We start from the raw sequence: 16,798 nt of genomic DNA, 5'->3' as shown, positions 1-16,798 counted from the left end.
CTATAGAAACTCTCAGAGGCCGACTCAACGACTCACGACTAACGCTGGTATGCTGACTAAAAGCCAAAGATACAAAGGACCTACTCGCACCCGAGTCAAATAACACTAAAGCAGGCACAGAGTTCACAAGGAAAGTACCTACGCATATCATAACATAAGCATAACATCTCGACATCAAAGTAAATACATGAAATAAAGCATACCTGCCACAACATCGGGCGCAGCGCGGACCTCCTCCGCAGTCAGCTGAAAGGCTCTCCCACGAGCCCTCGGGGCCTCGGCCTTCACCGGTCGAGTCTCAGTAGCCCTGGCAGTAGGTGCAGATCCCTGAAGAAGTTGAGGGCACTCGGCCTTCCGATGGCCTGTCTGGTTGCAATGAAAGCAAACCGTAAACCCCTTGGGGCAATCCCTAGTGATGTGCCCCTCCTTGCCACACTTGTAGCAAGCACCAGATCGACATGCCCCCTCATGACCCTTGCCGCACTTTCCGCAAGTGCAGCCCTTCAGACCTCCCGTCCTCGAATCGGCGGACTTAGTCCGCTTGGCTGCCGGCTGAGACTGAGCCGGCCGCCGGTCCACCCGCTGAGACTCGGCCTCCTCCCTGGCCTGGGTCTCCAACTCGATCTCGCGCTTCCTGGCATTCGCCTGAAGCTCAGCAAAGGTATGATAGGTGGAGTTTGACACAAACTCCCAGATATCCCTCCTCAAAACACCCAAGTACCGGCTCATCCGAGCCTGCTCTGTGGACACCAGCTCGGGGCAGAACATCGCCCTCTCATGAAACTTCCGCGTGATCACCATAACCGAATCAGTACCCTGCTTGAGGGTCAAGAACTCCTGAACCAATCGTTCCCTCTCCACCGGGGGAACGTACTTGTCTCTGAACATAGAGGTAAACCCCTCCCATGTCACTGCTGAAACCTCTGCCAAAGTGAAGTTCGCCGTCACGAACTTCCACCAATCCTTCGCTCCCAGACGGAGCTGGTTCAAAGCGAACCGTACCCTCAGATGCTCCGGACATGAACAAGTGTAGAAGCACCCCTCAATATCAGCGATCCACCTCATCGCAGCAATCGGATCCTGCGTCCCATCAAACTCAGGTGGCTTCGTGTTGCTGAATTCCCGAAACAGCAACGAGTCACCCCCCTGTGGCCTGGCAGCGGCCACAGCTGCGGTAGCTGCAGTGGCTGCAGCCTCGGTCAATGCGGCGTACCGCTCATCAAAAGTCTCCATCAAGGTGGTCTTAATAGACCCAAACATCTCCGGAATCTCAGCCCGGATCGCTGCAGCCACCTCCTCATGAATCATCTGACGAATCTTCTCGTCACTCACACCACTCGTACTCGCTCCGTGGCGTGGTCTAACCATGATGTCTCTGAAATACAATAGAGACTCCGTCGAGTATAATCGCACTCGATAACGCAACCCTACTCAGTCTCCGATATCCAGGGATTCTTACTTGGGTCTCCCACTGACCCGGTGTCTTCGGTAGTACGGGCCCGATACTACCGACCACACCGCATCAGCATTCATCCCAAGTCTTCCTCCCCAAACCCCGGATAGTGAGCACTCTACTTTGGTTATGCACTATCTACCCGCACGCTATCAAAGCATCTCATATCGGCAATCCTCCCTAGACTAAGGCATCACAAATCAGGCCACTCTAGTCCTATCATGAATACCTAGTCTTCTAGCATGCATAACAATTCATATCATATCTTATCTCTTAACATAACATTGTAAGGTATTTTGGGGATCTTTACCGTTCGGGCGCTGACTGATCGTACACACTGCTTCTTTCTTGTTTACCACAAAATCATTTACAAAAGTTCATCCCTTTATTTTAAAAGTTTTCCTCGAATCCTCGGTTTGAGTTCAGTTATGCCCGAAGGTGTACCCGAATCCCTCAAACCAAGGCTCTGATACCAATTGTAACAACGTAAATTTTCAAACAAAATTTTCATTTAAAAATAAAGTACTTTCATTCAAAACAAGGCATAAACATTTCAAGTGTCATGTCAAAATACAAATCATATGAATCCCAAGATCACAAAACATCTATCAGTGTGTACAGATCATGTCGGCGCCTTCCCACAGTCCTCGCTAGTACCTGAAACACATACACAACAACTGTAAGCATAAATGCTTAGTGAGTTCCCCAATATACAACTTACGCACATACGCCTTTCCAGGCCTTGACCTTCCGGTCCATGTGTCTCAGGGGACTTCCGTCCCTGCTGGGTAAACCTTCCGGTCCTACCCACGCCAACCTTCCGATTCACAACACAACGCCTTCCGGCCCATAACATAATCGCCTTCCGGCCCTTAACATAATGTCTTCCGGTCCACATAACATACATAGCACGTATAACAATTAACTTATCACATATAGCACATATATCACATATCATATCCGACCTTCCGGTCACACAGTCAAACCCTTCCGGGTACAGTATAGTGAGAAGACTCACCTCGTGAATATCGAAAGCTAGCAAATCCCGAAGTCACTCGTGCTCGATCCGCCGAGCTACAATCCTCCTATAACATCATATGTCCTTAGTTAACACTTTATATCTCTAATGTTGATTATCCCCAAGAAGTCAACACAGGTCCACTCTGGTCAACGGTCAACAGTCAACTTTGACCGGACTCGGCGAGCGCTAGGGCGACTCGGCGAGTCTACACGTTCTCATCAATCCTCTAAGATTCCCTTTCTACACGTCGAGTATCCCCCTTGACTCGACGAGTTCCTCCTGGAAGAATCGCGGGGCCACCCCGACTCAACTCGTCGAGTCTGAAGAACAACTCGGCGAGTCCCAGTTAATCTTCAAGCTACTCGACGAGTCTATTCATCGGACTCGGCGAGTCCATGCCATGCAACCGCTCAAACTGCTTTCTAAGGTCAGATCTGCTCCGACCATTCATAGGTCTGGCCTTCCTAGACTGGTTCATCACGTAAAGTCCTCATTTCGGTGCTCATAATACACCCCATGACTCATAATTTACATTTTGACCTAAGGCATAAGGATTCCAATCCAAAACCTCCATTGATTCCCGAAAAGCTCAGGCATGGGACATTCTGGACTTCCAAGGGTCCCAATACGGGGTTCCAATCGCTTGGGGGACTAAGGTAACACTCAATCTAGCCACAGAAGGGTTCAATAAACCCTAAATTCATATACACATCAACATAGAAGAATGCAACTCGAAATCTTACCTGAATAACGTGCTCTATGTCCCCAAATCCTCAGAATGTGGCTTCTCTTGTTGTTCCCTTAACCAAGCCTCCTCCTCCTTGCAAAATAATACTTCCAAAATCAATAATGGCCTTCTACCTTGCTCCAGATGCTCACAATCGAATTAGGGTTTCTCTCAGAGGACTAGGGTGAACAATTACGGCCATAAGGCCCCTTATATACGTCCCAAACCTGGACGGTTAGGGTTTCGCTAAACAGCGCGGACTCGCCGAGTCCATATTCAGACTCGTCGAGTCCAGTCGCGAACCCGCGACCAGATCCGCGATCCTACTCGGCGAGTCTGAGCTCCAACTCGCCGAGTCCCCTCTTAAAACACCCAAAATCATAAATATAACGATACCTGGAAATTTCGGGCTGTTACACGATAGATCTTGATGTAAACATTGGGATTAGTAAGGAATCTAAACTATCATTAGTCACAGGAGTGTTAGACTAAAACTTAGTAATAATTATACTAGGTCACATCAAAGGAAAAATATGAAGTACCAAGGCGAAGTTCTGATCAAATTATAAGGCATCCACTTTTATCAAGTGAGCACATTGTCTCTTTCATGAACATTATTTTAATATAAGTATTAATTTAGGTAGTTAGTATTTGTCAAAAAGTTTATATGTGAGCTATATGCTTATCGCATGGTTTATATGTTAGTAATCTATTTGAGGATATACAATATGCGAACCAGATATGGTTTTATGTATGTTAAATACTATATAACTATTATTACATGATAACAATAATAGAAATATTATTGGATAGATAAATAAAGATACATTAATGCCTAAATACTTTTTGTTAAATATACACATTGGAATAGGATAAGGTTGTCTAAATAAAGTTGGTATTGGAAGCTTAGTAGTTACGCTCGTTAATGACATAAGACTTATTATAGATACCTAGTTCAATTAATTTTGATATTAAGTAGTCTCATTCGGGGTATGTGTGTGGAAGTTAGGAAGGGAGATTAGAGTTTTGTTCCTTGACACTTTCAGGTATTCATGGTACGTAATACGTACCGGAGTACAAATTGTATTCCTCTTTAGATGGCCAGGAACGGTAGGTCCATATCTCAAAAATGTAATGGTCTATTTGTGTATTCTTTTGGATGACCAGAAATGGTGGGTCCAGATCAGACAACGATAAAAGTATGTATGCTCATCTTCCAGATGAGAAATGCTTGATCACTCTAAATGATTCATCTGGTGGAGTAATATTTCCTAATTATCATAGACTATGATATGTGAGGATCGATTGGGGTGGGTATGTTTAGGTATGAGACTTTATGGATATCCAAGTCGAAGACACAACTATACATTTATTGGTAACAATTGGTTTTGTGGAATTTATATATATATATATATATATATATATATATATATATATATATATATATATATATATATATATATGGGAAAAGTGAATATACCCTTAAGGGTATATCAGCTTAGGTACCCAAACTCATCATATTACGTCGTTTTGTATCATATATACACATTGTAATTGTCCAATGCTATTCTAATTCAACGTCTAACTTGATTTAATTTCAAGATTTCTATAAATTTTACGTTTATCTTCCTTTTACATAATTTTCATTTTCAACTGTAATATATATAGCCTAGTAGGCGTTTGACATAAAAATGTGATGTAAGAGGAAAATATTAGTGAAATTTCGAAAATTTTGAAAGTAAATCAAGTTAGGGGTTGAAATTTAAGAACATTATAATGAATATATAAAACAAAACGACGTATTATATTGGCTTTGGGTACCTAAGCTTATATACCCTTAAGGGTATATTCACTTTTCCCTATATATATATATATATATATATATATATATATATATATATATATATATATATATATATATATATATATATATATATATATATATATATATATATATATATATATATAAACTCTGTTTTAAATAAGCATAAATAAAAATTTTAAAAATGTCATAAAAATGGGGATGTCACGGTATCTTCTTAAAATGATTAATTAAAGTGCACACAAGGTGTTTGTGAAAATGTCAATAAGAGGAAAATTGCTATTTTTGGATTCATTATGTTTCGATTTGATTAATTGATCAAGCTATGTTCCTGCCTACTCACATTTTTTTTCTCCTTTTTCTCTTTGTGTCTTCTTCCAATTCAAGGTACAATGATTTTCAAAATTTGAATGCAAAAGTTTAGAGTTTTGAAATATGCATACAAGGTGCTCGTGGAAATGTCACAAAAAGATTTATTGGAGAAAAGTTTTTGTTTGAAGAATAAGATTTATATTCTTTGAACTTGTATATGTTGAGATAATAAATATGTTAATGAAGATCGTCAATAACATGAACGGGATGAGGGAGAAAACTAAAACAAAAACCAACTTTTACATCAACAGAGCAACAAAATAACAAGAAAGAAATACATGAAGTTAATATAATGACAACATCAGTAACAAAACGTGTTGAGGGGAACATCACTAAAGACTTTACCAAAAACAAAACAACAATCCTAAGTTTCATAATGCTTTGTGTGTCATTTGTAATGGAGATCACAACACTTTATTATGCATATATGTACAAATGGAAATGTATGTGTATGCACAAACGGGAATGTATGTGTATTCATAAACAAAAATGTGTATATGTGTACAAACATAAATATGCGTGTGTGCAAAAACAAAAATATGAATGTGTCCATAAACAAAAATATACATGTATGCACTAACATAAATATATGTGTGCACAAATAGAAATATACATATGTACACATAACAAATATGCATAATTTCATTTGTGTATATATGCATATTTGTGAAAAAAAATCGATTTACAAAAAAAATAGTCTTAATAGCCTAAGAAGTTGCTATACAAGGTGATACGTTGAGATTTTTTCAAAAAACACTTTTTTCGAGTGAGTGAACATTTTACCTATACAAACACAAATGTGCATATGTGCACATTACAAATATAGACACGTAAAATAAAATAAAAATTTTATTAATCCATATGGATGTCCATTTATAAAGGAAACAAATTATAAATTTTGAAATTTTTAGATTTTTTCGATAAAAAATAACTCTAAAAATGGAAAAAAAAAATGGGCTTTGTAATATTTTGGTACATGTGCGTCGAAGTATTAATGTACAACCTTTTAATTTGATGGTTGATATTTTATCCTTATGATCTCAAAAAAGTTATTGATGCCAATGGGGATATATATATATATATATATATATATATATATATATATATATATATATATATATATATATATATATATATATATATATATATAGGTTTAGGTTTTCTTGTTTTTACTAACTATTGTGTGTCATAATGCACAGATCTGAGCCAACGGATGTAATTAATCAATGAACATGATTTGAGGGTGTATGTTATTACAATGAGATAATATGTACCATATAACCACACAAATTTTAGCAAAATGGTATTTTGGACAATTAAGTACATTTATAAAAGGAATTTTTTGGATTTTTAGGGATGATTAATTCTCCTAATTTTAAAAATCTGAATTGTTTAATTAATTCAATCTTAATTCTAACGTGATTTTATACATAACCGATTTTATTCTGTCAGAATATTTTTTTGTTAAAATGATGTTTTTTCAGAATTTTATTCTATTAGAATATTTTTGAAGAATAAGAACAATCTTGAATCTGAGGCTGGAAAATAACAACATTCTAATATATTCTTATACATCCGAAATTAAATACAAATTCATACATATTCTTACACATTATAAGCCTTATACATTTTAATATAATTATACATATTCTAAAAGAATATCAATAAAAATGAATAAAATTCTTAAAAACTTTCTAAAATTGTGTATATGATCAAACTTTATTCATTCTTCAAGTTATTCCTATTATGTTTTCAACGCATTCTTCCAGCCATTTCTATCACAAATACAACAAAAACTAATAATGGTTAAAAACATGTTACATGCAATTAACTATCACTTAATATATTCTGGTAGAATACATAGAATATAACAGAATACATAGAATACATTTTGGCATAATACATAGATTTTTATTCTTTCAGAATACATTCTGGCGGAATACATAGAATACATTCAAAAGTATTGTATTTACTACTAATATAATTTTAGACTCCAAATATACAATAATGAGGGACAATAGAAATTGGAATTCAAAATCACAAATTGAGCCAAAATAATACACAGACAAATTAATTACCTTTTTAAACAATTACATAAAACATGTGTTGCTAGTAATTCTCACAGAATGCATACCATAAGGTTAAATTCATTAGATTCTCTTTCAAGGATTTCAACAAACATTTGTTAGGCATTATCATCAAACAAGCCAGAAAACCATATTTGATTTACTTGCAATAGTTTACCTACAAACATAATTTCCAATAACATATTTGATTTAGAACGCATACCACAAGGTTCAAAAGTATTGTATTTACTTGCAATAGTTTACCTATAAACATAATTTCCAGCAACATATTTGATTTAGAAGCAGAATTCCATCAATAGTATGTCTACAAACTCAATTCCAATAGGCGCATCAGGAAGAAATAGGCACATCAGGAAGCAGTAGGCGCATCAGGATAGATGAACACTAGTGCCAAAAACCATTCTTAATAACTAACAGAATAGAAATAGAAGAGTGGAAGAGAAGCAAAAGTAAAAATTGGAAATTATTTACTGTAGGTGTAAGTCGATAGAAATAGGTAGAAATTGGAAAATTGATTACTGCAAGAATCGTACCTAGTACACAAGAATCGGAGCACAAGAAACATGAATTGGGTCAATCCAATTTGATGGAATCGGAGCACCATTGCTCTCATCGGATGCCCACATGTCGCCGTGCTTCACCACCAACAGAACAAATCGGCGACCAACGATGCTCGAGGAGATGGAAAAGACGATCAACAATGCTTATCCATTTCGACCAAGATCAGTAAAAATCGCCAAACTTCGACCGCTGCCACCTTTGTAATTCAAGACATTCGATGGAGGGGCTTAGGGTTTTGAGACGATATGATTTTGTGATCGACCAGGGATATGGTTTTGTAGGGTTTAACTAATTAAGGAGAGATTAATTAAATTATTTTTTTTACCATAATTAGATATACTAAGTTTACCAATATATCATTTTTTTAATTTATTTAATAATTAATTACTTCCCGAATTTTCATTGGTGCATACATGCACACAATGTTTGCTAGAAACATTTGAACTTATATATATATATATATATATATATATATATATATATATATATATATAGAGAGAGAGAGAGAGAGAGTGAGAGAGTTAGGTTCAAATATTTTCACTATCTATTGTGTGCATGTATGATTAATTCTAGACAAATCATTTTAGTTATTTTAAGAAAGTAATTAATGCATAATAAATGCTAAAGATGTAATTAATATCCATTATATCTTCAACATGTAATATGCATTAATTACTTTCTTAAAATAACTAAAATCATTGGTCCAGAATCAATCATACATGCACACAATAGATAGTGAAAACAAAATAACCTAACCCTATATATATATATATATATATATATATATATATATATATATATATATATATATATATATATATATATGGGCTTAGGGAATATGTGGCTGTTATGTACCTAATATTAGGTATAGAACCATTAAAAACTACATAGTTTTAACAAAATACGACCAAATCTCTCTACCATCTTTCTTGTATTCTCTATTAGACAAGATGATAGGCTTTGTACATACTTTTATGGAGTTTTAAATTTTTAATTTTGCAACACAAACTATGTATAAGAATACATTATCAACTACCTATAAATCTTCATATTCAAATTTAAAATAAAAATTATAGTGAACGATTGAAATTATTCATTAAAAACACAATAAACTTCTTCCAATAACACATCAAAAAGAACCATGCAAGTATACATATGGTTGGTGTCAAAGAAAATTTATGAAACCTACAAGATATCTAATATAAAAAACACATTCAAAATACATAAATGTTGGGGATAAGTTATGAAATCAAAAATAATATGATCTCAAAAGCAATAGGAAGAAACTAACAATGTCAAAATTTGTGTTTATTTAATCAAAATGAAGTCAATTTTGATAGTTCTATACCTAATATTACATACATGACAACCACATATTCACTTTTCCCTATATATATATATATATATATATATATATATATATATATATATATATAGGGTCAGGTTATTTTGTTTTTACTAACTATTGTGTGCCAGAATGCACAGATCTGGACCATCGAATGGAATATAATCAAATGTCATGATTTGAGGGTCTATGGTAGTAGAATAGGATAGCATGTACCATATAATCACACAAATTTCAGCATAAGGGCATTTTAGTCAATTAACCTATATTAAAAAAAGGAAATTTTCAGATTTTTAGGGATGATTAATTCCTTTATTTTTTAAAAATCTGAATATTTTAAATTAATTCAAATTTAAAAAATCCGATTTCATTCTGTCAGAATGATAGAATGTCAACCATAAACTAGTAAATGTATTTTTCGATTTTATTCTGTCAGAATGACAGAATGCCAAACATAAACTAGTAAATACATTCTGAAAGAATACACAAAATCGATTCTTGAACTAATAATATATCAAAAAATTACATTGTATGATTGTGATTCATTGAATAATAACAAACATTCTGAAAGAATAAACAAGTATAATTCTTAAAAAATAACAACATTCTTAAAAAATGAGTGTGATCATTCTTTAATTCATTCTTCAACCCTTTCCCATCAAGTCTTCAAGCCATTCTTGAAGCCTTTTCTACCAGAAATTTATTGCCAAGTAATTTGTAGTGATACACTTATAAAACCTGCACATTAAACATACAAATAATTAACTACAATTCTATCAGAATACAACAAATAATATTCTTACAAAATAAACTATTCTGCAAGAATATTCTTTAAGAATTTGTATTATCAAGAATATACTCAACAAACAAAATAAGGAACTAGCATCAACCTATTCTGACAGAATAAGGAACTAACATTCTTCGGGTTCCATGTGTTTCTTCTCGATATGCTCAATGTATTTAACTGCAAATTCTGACAGAATAAGGAACTAGCATCAACCTATTGTTATGAAAATGTCATCCAACCCAATCTAAATTGAGTTATATAGTTCTGAAAAGAATAAGGAACAAAATGAAGTAAAAACATTAATGATTTTTAACTATTTTTTCATTGAGGCATTTTATCGAACACATGGAGGCCATGACAGAATGTTGTTTCAAGAAATTACCTGTGATCAGATTAAGCATATCATGCAGGCTAGCACCAAGTTCCTTTGGCATGGCTTCTAACAAGGGTATCAATGGACAAAATTGTGACCCATTGAAACATGTAGCTGCAAAGGAGACAGACACTGTTAACCGCATATGTTAATGGTGGAAAAAAGAAAATTTTGATAAGTTGAAACACACATACATACACCCGAGATAAAGTTCTCATTTCATATTTCACTCTCAAAATCTGTCTTGACCAATTCTTCAATGCCTTCAATGAAACCCGTCTGCGTTTCTTCCTGTAATCCCTTAAATTACCTGAAGCACATGCCTCTGTGATGAAGTTCAAGGTGCTGTTTTTAGTATCCCTTCGGAAACTATAAAGAACAATGATGTTTTCATTCTCTAATGTCTGTAACAGTTTGATTTCTGAAAAGAGTCTCTTGAGAACAGATGGATCTCCACTGAAGCTTCTTAGTTTTACTTGGTTCCATGCCACATCCCTTCCTTCTTCTTGATCAAATCCCCTGTACACCTTCTTCACTGCAACAGCGCCTAACAGATCACTGTATCTCCCAAATTCAATCGAAAGTTAATGAGTACAAAATTCAATGGAAACATCGAAATTGTAAGACCTAATTGAGATAACGAAGAGTGTAAATTAGGAAAAGTGAACCTGACCGCCAACCTCCTCCGCCTGCAACTGTCGGCGCTTCTCGGGTTCTGCGAGTGAAATCACGGCGGCGATTGCTGCGACCGAGCCGCCTCCGATGACTGCCAGTGTTGTTCCGTCAAATGTGTCGACTCCTAGTGCGGATACAGTTACGGTTCTTCGATTGTTTAGTTTGTAGGATTTAAGATTAGGATTGGAGAATTGTGTGGTGGTGAAAGAGACATTGTGGGAGTCCGATGAGAGCGTAGGATCCTAGCTTCTTGTAGTGTAGGGTTTTAATAGGTAAATAAAAATTGATCCCTTAAATAAAGGGATATCAGTTGTTAATTTTGGATATTCATTAATATATGTATGTAATATTACTAATTTACCCTTATTTATTTAATTAATTAATTATTTGCTAATTTCTGATTGGTGCATTTAGGCATACAATATTTGCTAAAAACATTTGAACCTCTATATATATATATATATATATATATATATATATATATATATATATATATATATATATATATATATATATATATATATATATATATATATATATATATATATATTCCCATCACTTTTAAATGAAAACAAGTTTAATACAAATTTATTAATTTTGTTAAACATGAAATTTCTAAAATAACTAGGTTCATTTGTGACCGGTAAACCGGACCAACTAAGAAGTTTGTTGTGTTCCATTATGTCCAATTTTTTTATGTGTTAAGTTACATAATTACTGTGTAAGAAAAAATCTTTGTTTTATGGCATCAAACACTCTATCTATGGTAAATACCAAATCAAACGCTGATATCGTGTTGCCAAATTCTTTGTATTAGATTGGACATTTTCTTGATATATTCGTAAGAAAATTCAAATGAAACACCTTGAGTTGACACCATTTAGTAAGTTCTGGCGCACTAACTATAGTTAAAACTAGATTTATGCGTTAAGAAATTCCATTTCAAAAGCAAGTAGACCCCTTCAAACTTCAAAGGTTCTTCAGGTTCCCACATTGGACAAAAACAACCCATCAATGTCCCAACATATAAATGGACGTTTGACTTAAAAGGCCATTTCCAATTACACCACAAAACTCTTTTTCTATATGTGTTATGTTAACTTTATAAGTTTATTTTATTTTGTGATAATTAGTTCATTATAAATACAGAATAATATGTATATTATTATCATTTTATTATTAATTTTAGTTGTTTAGTATAATTGCTATGATAACTGTTATAACATGAAGATAGGTATAAATCACAAATGTCATGTTCACAGCTTAATATTTATATAAACATAATGATATTTTATTTTTGAATTATTTTAGATCTCAAATTTCGTTTTGTTTTATATTTGACAAAATTACAAAAATGGTCTTTATGGTTTGCTAAAAGTCACAAAGTTAGTCTCTCCTAATTTTTTTTGATATAAATGGTCCTTGTGGTTTGCAAAAGTAGATTGATGGCCATTTTTACTAACACCGTTAGTATTCAGCCGTTAGGGACTGAATTTGTAAGGACATTTTCGTCTTTTCAAGTATAAAGTGACTGAATCCGTGACAATTATATGGCTCGGGGAGGGTTCGAACTCATGACATCCACTCCTAAAACCAAAGTCTAATCAAGCTACATACTTTCTTGATTCATTCTTTCCCAAAACTAATTTATATAATAATAGAATCGTTAAAAATAAACAATAAATAAACTACAAAAAACCTTTTTTTAAATAATTTTTTTAAAATAAAACAAACGTATTTTAGTTATATTATAAAAAAAATACTTTTTTTACCAACAATTTGTATGTATTTTTATGTATTTATTTTACGTAAAATATATTTTTTGTCTTAAAAAATACGTTTTCGTATAAAAAATACGTTTTCTTAAAATATATTTTTTATCTTTGAAATAATAATAGTAATTAGCACTACTCATGACATAAAAAAAATTGTATAAATTCTTCTGGGTCGTTAGTTCTAAAACTGTTTTTTCATTTATATGTATTAAAAACAACTTAACAATGATTTTGTTATGTATTTAAACAATTTATACGGTTTTTTTATATCAAAAGTAGTTTTAATAATTGTTATCTCAAAAAGATATATCACTATGTCTTTCCATCTTCATTTTAAACATACAATTTAAAACTTGCGATCAGGATGAAATGCGTATTTTAAATAAGATATATAACCGAATATGTTTTTTATGTTTTTTTAAATACATATAACTAAAAACATATTTTAAATAAGATATATAACTGAATAGGTTTTTTTGATTTGGTATAATATGTTATTACGTTGTATTGAAAGGCAAAATCTGTCGAATATGTTTTTGGTTTGATCCAATCGGTTTTTTGAAAACCGTTTTTTATGTTTTTTTCTTTTTAAAATACGTATACGGTTCTATCTTTTTGAAATAACAACTATTAACACTATTATTGACATAAAAAATCATATAAATTGTTTAGATACATAACAAAATCGTTGTTAAGTTGTTTTTAATACATATAAACGAAAAAACGGTTTTAGAACTAGCGACCCAAAAGAATTTATACAATTTTTTATGTCATGAGTAGTGTTAATTATTATTATTATTATTTCAAAGACATAAAAAATATTTTAAGAAAACGTATTTTTTTAAAACAAAAAAATATATTTTACGTAAAATAAATACATAAAAATACACACAAATTGTTTGTAAAAAAGATATTATTTTTATAATATAACTAAAATACGTTTGTTTTATTTTTTTAAAAAAATATTTTTTTTAGTTTATTTATTGTTTATTTTTAATGATTCTATTATTATATAAATTAGTTTTGAGAAAGAATAAACCAAGAAAGCATGCATCTCAATTGGTTAACCCTCCTGTTAGTAAAAAGGGTCATCGGTGCAACTTTTGCAAACCACAAGGACCATTTATATCAAAAAAAATTAGAAGGAACTAAATTTGTGACTTTTGACAGACTATAGAGACCACTTTTATAATTTTGTCTTTATATTTTTATAAAACACATCTTTCATATATTACTAGTTGTGAGACACGTGTATTACATGAGTTAATTTAAGAAAAAAGTTACATATAAAAATCTAAATATTTTTAAATTTACAAGAAAAAAAAATAATGAATTATTAAAATTGAAATGTTTTTTTTAATTTAAACAAATAGTTTATATAAATAAACAAAAATAATAATAAGCTTTAGTTTGAGAATTTTAAAATTAGAAGGTAAGTCTATTAATGAAATTGATATCTATTTATGACTACATTTATTGTAATTATTACATTAAAATATTATATGAAATTTAATAAAGTAAGAAAATCCATAAAAATGACATATGGAAAAAATAATAATTCAAAATAACCACAAAATGATATTTGACAAATTGAATGACAGTGTGACATGTGCCAAAAAAAACTTTTATTTATTATAGTGGATAAGTCTATTAATAAAATTGATATATATTTATTACTATATTTATTGTAATTATTATATTAAAATATTATGTGAAATTTAATAAAGTAAGAAATCCATAAAAATGACATGTCGAAAAATTAATAATTCAAAATAACCAAAAAATAATATTTTACAAATTGAATGAGAGTATGAATCCATTGTTTTAATTAGAATATTATATACAATATTAAATATGAAACTTTAAGAGAAGTTTGAATCCATTGTTTTTTAATAAACTATATTTCATTTTTATTTGAACATGATTTCCTACCTATCATCTTATTTAAAAAATAATTATACTGTTGTAAGTGTAAAATGTCATCAAGATCAATGATAATTTGTTCATAGTTTACCAATTTGTATCGTGTGATTATTGGATAATTATTTTTATTTTTTAAAATATTTCCAATATAATTAATTGAAGTTGTTTTAGGTGATATGGTTATAAATTATCTTTTTCATACATCACAGTGTTGATATATGGAATTATACGGAGTTTTTGACTATAATAGGGTGATTGAAGAAAATATTTACCATTTTAGTATTCTTTGAAAAATATTTACTATGTTAGTATTATTTTCATTTTTCTTTATTTTTCAGCTTTTCTTAATGGTTTTTTATTTTAAATATCCATTTTTTTCTTTTTCTCTTTTATTTTACCTTTTTACTATTTTGTTATTTTTCTAAATAACAGTTTTTATTTTATTTTCTTTCTTTTTTACTGTTTTTTTTAAATAACAATTTTTTTTTTATTTTTTTTTAAATATCCATTTTTCTTATACAAACATTTAACCATCAAATTTTAGCCATCGTAAATTAAACATACAATATATTGTAAGATGCAAAAACTCCATAATACCTATTGTCATAATCATAATACATAAATGTAAGAATTATGAATTTTCTTATACAAACCTTTAACCCTTTGGTATTTACTAGAAGTTTGGCCAATTCTCAAAATTCATATGATCTTTTGCCAAACAATTTTTTTACCAAATCTAGAGAATAAACAAAAGGATATTTATTTTTGATATGCGCTACATTAAAAACACGTATAAAATATCACAATTTTAAAACTAAAACTCTACTAACTTTGTTATATATATATATATATATATATATATATATATATATATATATATATATATATATATATATATATATATATATATACTAGGTGTCAGACCCGTGTATTACACGGGTTTATTAAAAATAAAAATTTAATATTAATATATAAATATGAAATATTTTATAATATAATACTTTATATAACAAAACGTAATCTTTTGAAAATTTGCAAAAGAAATTAAATTATTTGAAGTATTTATGAAAATTTATTACCAAATTAATAGGATATTTTATTTCCTTATAAAACTCATTACAATTTTATGGGATTTTATTTTAAGAAAATAGAAATCCCTAAAAAATGACAAATGGAAAATAAAATTTCTAAAATTCTCACAAAATGACAAGTGTCAAAATGAAGGAGAAGATGACATGTGGCAAAAAAAACCTTCATTTATTAAAGAGGATATATATATATATATATATATATATATATATATATATATATATATATATATATATATATATATATATATATATATATATATATATATATATATATATATATATATTTCAAATTTAAATGAATGGATGCTCGAAAGTAGTCTAACTTGATAAAAAAAATTGTCGCATATTGAAAAATCTAAAAATATATATACTTTTAATATATGTGTGTCACATACTAAATAAAAGGTGATCAAAGAAATACCATAAGATAAAATTGTAAAGAAAAAAGACAATATTTTTTTATGGTATTATTGTAGCTATTTATTTATTTATTTTACGGTTAATGATTTGGTATGGATTAAAGTTCAAGCTAATTGTGATGTTTTTTTGTGACAAATAATGTTTGAGTTTTTTTTTATAATTGTGGTGTTTTTTTCTTTTGTAACAAACAATAAGTTTTTTATTATTTTTTTTTTACCTTAAAAACATTGTACGTGTAATGTTGGAGTTTTTACACCTTAAAAATATTGTACGTTTAATTTACGATGACTAAAATTTGATGGTTAAAGGTTTGTATAAGAAAAACGGATATTTAAAATATAAATAATAAAAATAAAAAAAACATAA

The sequence above is a fragment of the Lactuca sativa genome, chromosome 5 (assembly GCF_002870075.4).
Source record: "Lactuca sativa cultivar Salinas chromosome 5, Lsat_Salinas_v11, whole genome shotgun sequence".
Taxonomy (NCBI): Eukaryota; Viridiplantae; Streptophyta; class Magnoliopsida; order Asterales; family Asteraceae; genus Lactuca; species Lactuca sativa.
This window is presented reverse-complemented; position numbering follows the sequence as displayed.